Source organism: Cololabis saira, chromosome 12, assembly GCF_033807715.1.
Source record: "Cololabis saira isolate AMF1-May2022 chromosome 12, fColSai1.1, whole genome shotgun sequence".
NCBI classification, from domain to species: Eukaryota; Metazoa; Chordata; class Actinopteri; order Beloniformes; family Belonidae; genus Cololabis; species Cololabis saira.
This window is the reverse complement of record NC_084598.1, coordinates 46,578,058-46,586,379: the sequence shown is the minus strand read 5'-3', so window position 1 is coordinate 46,586,379 and position 8,322 is coordinate 46,578,058.

Below are 8,322 nucleotides of genomic sequence, written 5' to 3'. Positions count from 1 at the left end.
TTCTGCTGCTGCTTTAATGGCGGCGGGGCCTCGCAGCGGCGCCGCTCTGGCGCCCCCTGCTGGACAAGCTACATAAGAATTAAGTACAGAAATAGCTAAATATTTACGTTAAAGCAGCACTATGTAACTTTTCCATCTTAATCTAATATTTCATCATCATCATTGTGATGGAACATCAACTTCCAGCAGGTTTAATGAACCTCTGTCATGGTCTGAGGGGTAATATAATAATAATAATAATAATAATAATAATAATAATAATAATAATAATTATTATTATTATTATTATTATTATTATTATTATTATTATTATTATTATTATTTTTTCCTTTTTTTCCTCTTTTTTTCGCCTTTTTTCCTCTTTTTTTCTCTTTTTTACTCCCTTTTCCTTTTTTTCCCTCTTTTTTATCTTTTTTCCTCTTTTTTTCTCTTTTTTTCCTTTTTTTCTTCTTTTTTCTCTTTTTGTTCCTCTTTTTTTCTCTTTTTTCCTCTTTATTCCTCTTTTTCCTATTTTTTCCTATTTTTTTCCTTTTTTTCCTCCGTTTTTCCTCTTTTTTTCCCTCTTTTTACCTCTTTTTTTGCCTTTTTTTCCTCTTTTTTCCTCTTTTTTTCCTTTTTTTCTTCTTTTTTCTCTTTTTTTTCCTCTTTTTTTCTCTTTTTTCCTCTTTATTCCTCTTTTTCCTATTTTTTCCTATTTTTTTCCTTTTTTTCCTCCTTTTTTCCTCTTTTTTTCTCTTTTTTCCCTCTTTTTACCTCTTTTTTTGCCTTTTTTTCCTCTTTTTTCCTCTTTTTTTCCTTTTTCCCCCCTCTGCATGCGCGTTCTCCCCGTTCTCCCGTGCCGGTACCAGATTGTATCGGGCTGAAATATTGTGCATTTTTTCCCCGCAATGGTATTTTTTTGCCATGTTAAGCTAGGAAGGTAGTTTTTCACCATGTCTTCACATTCAAAACGTCTTTTTTGGCAATTGCGGATTAATCAGTGAGCGCTTGGTTGACGTTACATTTTTTTAATTATATTTATATAATGTATTATGACTATGTTGCTTAGACATTTACAGATTCAACAATGAGAACATATAGAGACATACACTTGTGTAAAGTCAGAAGCAGCAGATCATAGTGGAGGTAAAAGGGACACAACCTTCTTTCAATGACTTCTCTCTCTCTCTCTCTCGGCTGCTGTAGTCACTCTGTTCCTGGTCTTTTCACGCAAACGCTCAAAAGCCAATCACAAGACGGAACGTCATCACGTACGGGAGACCTCCGATAAAAAAAAGCAGGTGGGAAAAAAAAGCACCGACACCGGCTTCACTGTTGGCTGCAGTACCCCCGACGGCCGTCGTGGTGAAGGGTGGCGCTAGAGAGTCTCATTTCTTTAAAGGAGCCTCAAGCTCCTTTAAGGCTGATTTATGGTTCCGCGTTACACCAACGCAGAACCATAAATCAGCCTTTAGTAGGTCTAAACTTGTCAAGAAAATGTATTATTACAAACAAAGTAAGACAAGTTACTTTTAAAATACTTCACAGATGCTAGCCAGTCAAGACCAATCTTATTAAATATAAGATAAACATCGACACACTCGGTTCTTTGTGTGGTTAATGTGGATGAAACAATATCTCACTTATTCTGGAATTATTGCACATTTACATGTTCTCTGGATTGACCTGAATCATTTTATAAATGCTAAGTTAATTCTTCCTTTAAGTTGAGAATTCAACATGTTCTATTAATGATATGACAAGTATATTTAATCAACCTTCTCTTAATTATTGCTAAATATCATATTCACTGTACTGAATCTGCTGCCAACGTCCAGATATAACTGTTAAAGTTATATTAATATCGTATTCATTCTTAAACAGCAGAAACCCCAAAGCCGTTAAAACGAGAAGCTTATGTGAAAAATATAATAGTTCCTGATTTTTTTTTTTTCCTCCTTAAAGGTGACATATTATGGTATTTAATGTATATTTTAAACAGGCCTTGAATGTCTTAAAAACAATCTAAAGCTTGTTTTTTCTACATAAATTAGAAATCCAGCCTGTGGGCCCTGTCTTTATTTTTTCCGCTTCTAACCTCTTTTTCTGTGCTTCATTCTAAGGGTAGGGGGGGGTATGATAATGAGGCTCTGTGCTGATTGGCTCCCTGAATGACGTGTAGCAGGGGAGGAGCATAAACCTCCCTCCGCCAGAGCAGCGGCTGCGTAGCAAAGCGTGTCCACGGTTCTGCGTTAAATCAACACGTACCTACGCCGTACGCCCTGCGTTGGTGCAACGCAGAACCATAAATCAGCCTTTAGTCACCTCGTCTGCAAACAGGAAGACTTAATTTAATTCTAAACAGTTACACCAAAGTTATTTACTCCGATTCCTCATCATTTCACTTCTTATGTTACAAGACAAATGAATCATGTTAACTGTAAATTATCACAACACTGAATTTTCACAAATGGAAACTTTATTGTTAAAAAAATAAAATATGAGTTGTATATAAATAACATGTATGCACTATTTAAGCCGGATCTACCCGGCGGATGCTGAACGCTGGCCCCGGAGCCACGCCGGGCGCACAGATCGCCTCCGCGGCGCATCGCCCGTTACCGGGGATCAAACCGACAGATTTGGCTGAAAATCTCGGAGGGTGAAGCTGGTCCAGCCTGGGACGGACCCCCGAGGACCCAGCTCCCAAACCACCCGGGAACCTGGATGATTTAACCCGGATCCGCAGCGCCGCGGCGCCGCGTCCGACTGGCTGAAGGAAGACCGCTCCAGCCAGAGCCAGAGAGCTGGTTGTGGGCGTGGCTTCAGCAGCGGAGGCTGAACCTATGGAAATCTGCTCCTGTCGTTACGTAACGACAGGAGCAGATTCTAATCGGCTCAAAAAAAACCACGTGACACTGGGGGACTCAGTCCGGCGGGGGTCAGAGAGCTTGCAGAAATTCATGGTATTTTGTCTCCCCTGTGCTGGCAGGGTGAGGGGAGACCACTTTATATATGTTAAAACAAGAAAAACGTGTTTTTCATAATAGGTCACCTTTAAACCTCAAGCCTTTTATTTTATTTTGATATATAATTTTCTAGCCAGGGTTTCTCGTTAATGAACGTGTCATTCAGGTCATTTCTTCTAAAGTTGTTTCCTCCTGTAACAAAACTTCATCTAAACAGAAACAAACTCTAAACTCATATGAAGGATTATTTACATGTGGATGCTATTTTTAATTATTCATGGGTTTTAATCAGTTATTTGTTTTATTTGATGTTGTGTGTAAATGTTTTATATACTTTAGTATTTAGTATTTATTATATCAGACTGTATTCTTTATTATTTATATATTGCATTATTAGTTTGCCATCACTTTTGTGTAGTTATACTTTTTTTTGTACGTTAATCTTGTTCTTTAACATCTGACACTTTACAAACCAGCCCTTGCTAGTGGAACCAGGTATTTGTATTTTAAATCTTTGGATGTTCTGTTTCATTAAATGAAGCTGCTTTTGCTATTATTTAATATTAATAAATATAGAATTGTAATAGTGGTCACTGACTGCGCTCTAATAAATGTATCTTTTATATTTCTGTTTACTGATGGCATCATGGAATGTGATGTATGTGTGTATTTGTGTGATGTTTAATTGTGGAATGCTTGTTAATTTACATTAATCCTCCCTTTTTCCTTTTTTCTGTATCTTCCCGTCAGTTTTCCCGGGGCCCGGTCTGAGAATAAACCCGTACCAATCTCTCCGGTATGAGAATAATCCCGTACCAATCTCTCCGGTATGAGAATAAACCCGTACCAATCTCTCCGGTATGAGAATAAACCCGTACCAATCTCTCCGGTATGAGAATAAACCCGTACCAATCTCTCCGGTATGAGAATAAACCCGTACCAATCTCTCCGGTATGAGAATAAACCCGTACCAATCTCTCCGGTATGAGAATAAACCCGTACCAATCTCTCCGGTATGAGAATAAACCCGTACCAATCTCTCCGGTATGAGAATAAACCCGTACCAATCTCTCCGGTATGAGAATAAACCCGTACCAATCTCTCCGGTATGAGAATAAACCCGTACCAATCTCTCCGGTATGAGAATAAACCCGTACCAATCTCTCCGTATGAGAATAAACCCGTACCAATCTCCCCGGTATGAGAATAAACCCGTACCAATCTCTCCGGTATGAGAATAAACCCGTACCAATCTCTCCGGTATGAGAATAAACCCGTACCAATCTCTCCGGTATGAGAATAAACCCGTACCAATCTCCCCGGTATGAGAATAAACCCGTACCAATCTCTCCGCCTTTTTACTGGAACCAACGGTCCGCTACAGAACAGTTATTTAATTTAATTTAATGTTAATAACTTCAGTGGAGCTTCAAATGAACCCATTGGGTTTTTTGCCTCTTCCTGAACCGTATAGTATTTATATTTGATATTTTCTTGTATAACTTTAAAACTGTGTAAAACAATAAACTAAAAACTAAACTAACCAGACCAGACCAGAGACCAGACCAGACCAGACCAGACCAGACTAGACTGGTATCAGGTTCCTCTTTTTTTCATGCGTTTTTGCGTGCGTTCGTGCGTTTTTTCGTGTTTTTTTCATGCGTTTTTGCGTGCGTTCGTGCGTTTTTTCGTGCGTTCGTGCGTTTTTTCGTGCGTTTTTGCGTGTGTTCGTGCGTTTTTTCGTGCGTTCGTGCGTTTTTTCGTGCATTTTTTCGTGCGTTTTTGCGTGCGTTCGTGCGTTTTTTCGTGCATTTTTGCGTGCGTTCGTGCGTTTTTTCGTGCGTTTTTTCGTGCGTTTTTGCGTGCGTTCGTGCGTTTTTTCGTGCGTTTTTTCATGCGTTTTTGCGTGCGTTCGTGCGTTTTTTCGTGCGTTCGTGCATTTTTTCCTGCGTTTTTGCGTGCGTTCGTGCGTTTTTTCGTGCGTTTTTTCGTGCGTTTTTCCGTGCGTTCGTGCGTTTTTTCGTGCATTTTTTCGTGCGTTTTTGCGTGCATTCGTGCGTTTTTTCGTGCGTTCGTGCGTTTTTTCGTGCGTTTTTGCGTGCGTTCGTGCGTTTTTTCGTGCGTTTTTTCGTGCGTTTTTCCGTGCGTTCGTGCGTTTTTTCGTGCGTTTTTGCGTGCGTTCGTGCGTTTTTTCGTGCATTTTTGCGTGCGTTCGTGCGTTTTTTCGTGCGTTTTTTCGTGCGTTTTTGCGTGCGTTCGTGCGTTTTTTCGTGCGTTTTTTCATGCGTTTTTGCGTGCGTTCGTGCGTTTTTTCGTGCGTTCGTGCGTTTTTTCGTGCGTTTTTGCGTGCGTTCGTGCGTTTTTTCGTGCGTTTTTCCGTGCGTTCGTGCGTTTTTTCGTGCATTTTTTCGTGCGTTTTTGCGTGCATTCGTGCGTTTTTTCGTGCGTTCGTGCGTTTTTTCGTGCGTTTTTGCGTGCGTTCGTGCGTTTTTTCGTGCGTTTTTTCGTGCGTTTTTCCGTGCGTTCGTGCATTTTTTCGTGCGTTTTTGCGTGCGTTCGTGCGTTTTTTCGTGCATTTTTGCGTGCCTTTTTGCGTGCGTTTTTTCATGCGTTTTTTCGTGCGTTTTGCGTGCGTTTTGCGTGCGTTTTGCGTGCGTTTTGCGTGCGTTTTGCGTGCGTTTTTTCGTGCGTTTTGCGTGCGTTTTGCGTGCGTTTTTGCGTGCGTTTTGCGTGCATTTTTGCGTGCGTTTTGCGTGCGTTTTGCGTGCGTTTTTGCGTGCGTTTTTTCGTGCGTTCGTGCGTTTTTTCGTGCGTTTTGGCGTGCGTTCGTGCGTTTTTTCGTGCGTTTTTGCGTGCGTTTTTCCTTGCGTTTGTGCGTTTTTTCGTGCGTTCGTGCGTTTTTTCGTGCGTTTTTTCGTGTTTTTTGCGTGCGTTCGTGCGTTTTTGCGTGCGTTTTTTCGTGCGTTCGTGCGTTTTTGCGTGCGTTCGTGCGTGCGTTCGTGCGTTTTTGCGTGCGTTCTTGCGTTTTGCGTGCGTTCGTGCGTTTTTGCGTGCGTTTGTGCGTTTTTTTCGTGCGTTTTTCGTGCGTTTTTGCGTGTTTTTTGCGTGCGTTCGTGCGTTTTTGCGTGCGTTTTTTCGTATGTTTTGCGTGCGTTTTTTCACGTTTTTTGCATGTGTTTTTGCATGCGTTTTTTCGTGCGTTTTTTTCCTCTTTTTTCTTCTTTTTTTCCTCTTTTTTCCCTTCTTTCTTTCAGACCAGACCAGACCAGACCAGACCAGACCAGACCAGAGACCAGACCAGAGACCAGACCAGACCAGACCAGACCAGACCAGACCAGAGACCAGACCAGACCAGACCAGACCAGACCAGACCAGAGACCAGACCAGACCAGACCAGACCAGACCAGACCAGAGACCAGACCAGAGACCAGACCAGACCAGACCAGACCAGAGACCAGACCAGACCAGACCAGACCAGACCAGAGACCAGAGACCAGACCAGACCAGACCAGACCAGACCAGACCAGACCAGAGACCAGACCAGACCAGACCAGACCAGACCAGACCAGACCAGACCAGACCAGACCAGACCAGACCAGACCAGAGACCAGACCAGACCAGACCAGAGACCAGACCAGACCAGACCAGACCAGACCAGACCAGACCAGAGACCAGACCAGACCAGACCAGACCAGACCAGACCAGACCAGACCAGACCAGAGACCAGACCAGACCAGACCAGACCAGACCAGACCAGACCAGACCAGACCAGAGACCAGACCAGACCAGACCAGACCAGACCAGAGACCAGACCAGACCAGACCAGACCAGACCAGACCAGACCAGACCAGACCAGACCAGACCAGACCAGAGACCAGACCAGACCAGACCAGACCAGACCAGACCAGACCAGACCAGACCAGACCAGACCAGACCAGACCAGAGACCAGACCAGACCAGACCAGACCAGACCAGACCAGAGACCAGACCAGACCAGACCAGACCAGACCAGACCAGACCAGACCAGACCAGACCAGACCAGACCAGACCAGACCAGACCAGACCAGACCAGACCAGACCAGAGACCAGACCAGAGACCAGACCAGACCAGAGACCAGACCAGACCAGACCAGACCAGAGACCAGACCAGAGACCAGACCAGAGACCAGACCAGACCAGACCAGACCAGAGACCAGACCAGACCAGAGACCAGACCAGACCAGACCAGACCAGAGACCAGACCAGAGACCAGACCAGAGACCAGAGACCAGACCAGACCAGACCAGACCAGACCAGACCAGACCAGAGACCAGACCAGACCAGACCAGACCAGACCAGACCAGAGACCAGACCAGACCAGACCAGACCAGACCAGACCAGACCAGACCAGACCAGAGACCAGACCAGACCAGACCAGAGACCAGACCAGACCAGACCAGAGACCAGACCAGACCAGACCAGAGACCAGACCAGACCAGACCAGACCAGACCAGACCAGACCAGACCAGACCAGACCAGACCAGACCAGACCAGACCAGAGACCAGACCAGAGACCAGACCAGAGACCAGACCAGACCAGAGACCAGACCAGACCAGACCAGACCAGAGACCAGACCAGAGACCAGACCAGACCAGACCAGACCAGACCAGACCAGACCAGACCAGACCAGACCAGACCAGAGACCAGACCAGACCAGACCAGACCAGACCAGAGACCAGACCAGACCAGACCAGACCAGACCAGAGACCAGACCAGACCAGACCAGAGACCAGACCAGACCAGACCAGACCAGACCAGACCAGACCAGACCAGACCAGAGACCAGACCAGACCAGAGACCAGACCAGAGACCAGACCAGACCAGACCAGACCAGACCAGACCAGACCAGACCAGACCAGACCAGACCAGACCAGAGACCAGAGACCAGACCAGACCAGACCAGACCAGACCAGACCAGAGACCAGACCAGAGACCAGACCAGACCAGACCAGACCAGACCAGACCAGACCAGACCAGACCAGACCAGACCAGAGACCAGACCAGAGACCAGACCAGACCAGACCAGAGACCAGACCAGACCAGAGACCAGACCAGACCAGAGACCAGACCAGAGACCAGACCAGACCAGACCAGACCAGACCAGAGACCAGACCAGACCAGAGACCAGACCAGACCAGAGACCAGACCAGAGACCAGACCAGACCAGACCAGACCAGACCAGACCAGACCAGACCAGACCAGACCAGACCAGACCAGACCAGACCAGACCAGACCAGAGACCAGACCAGACCAGACCAGACCAGACCAGACCAGACCAGACCAGACCAGACCAGACCAGAGACCAGACCAGACCAGAGACCAGAGACCAGACCA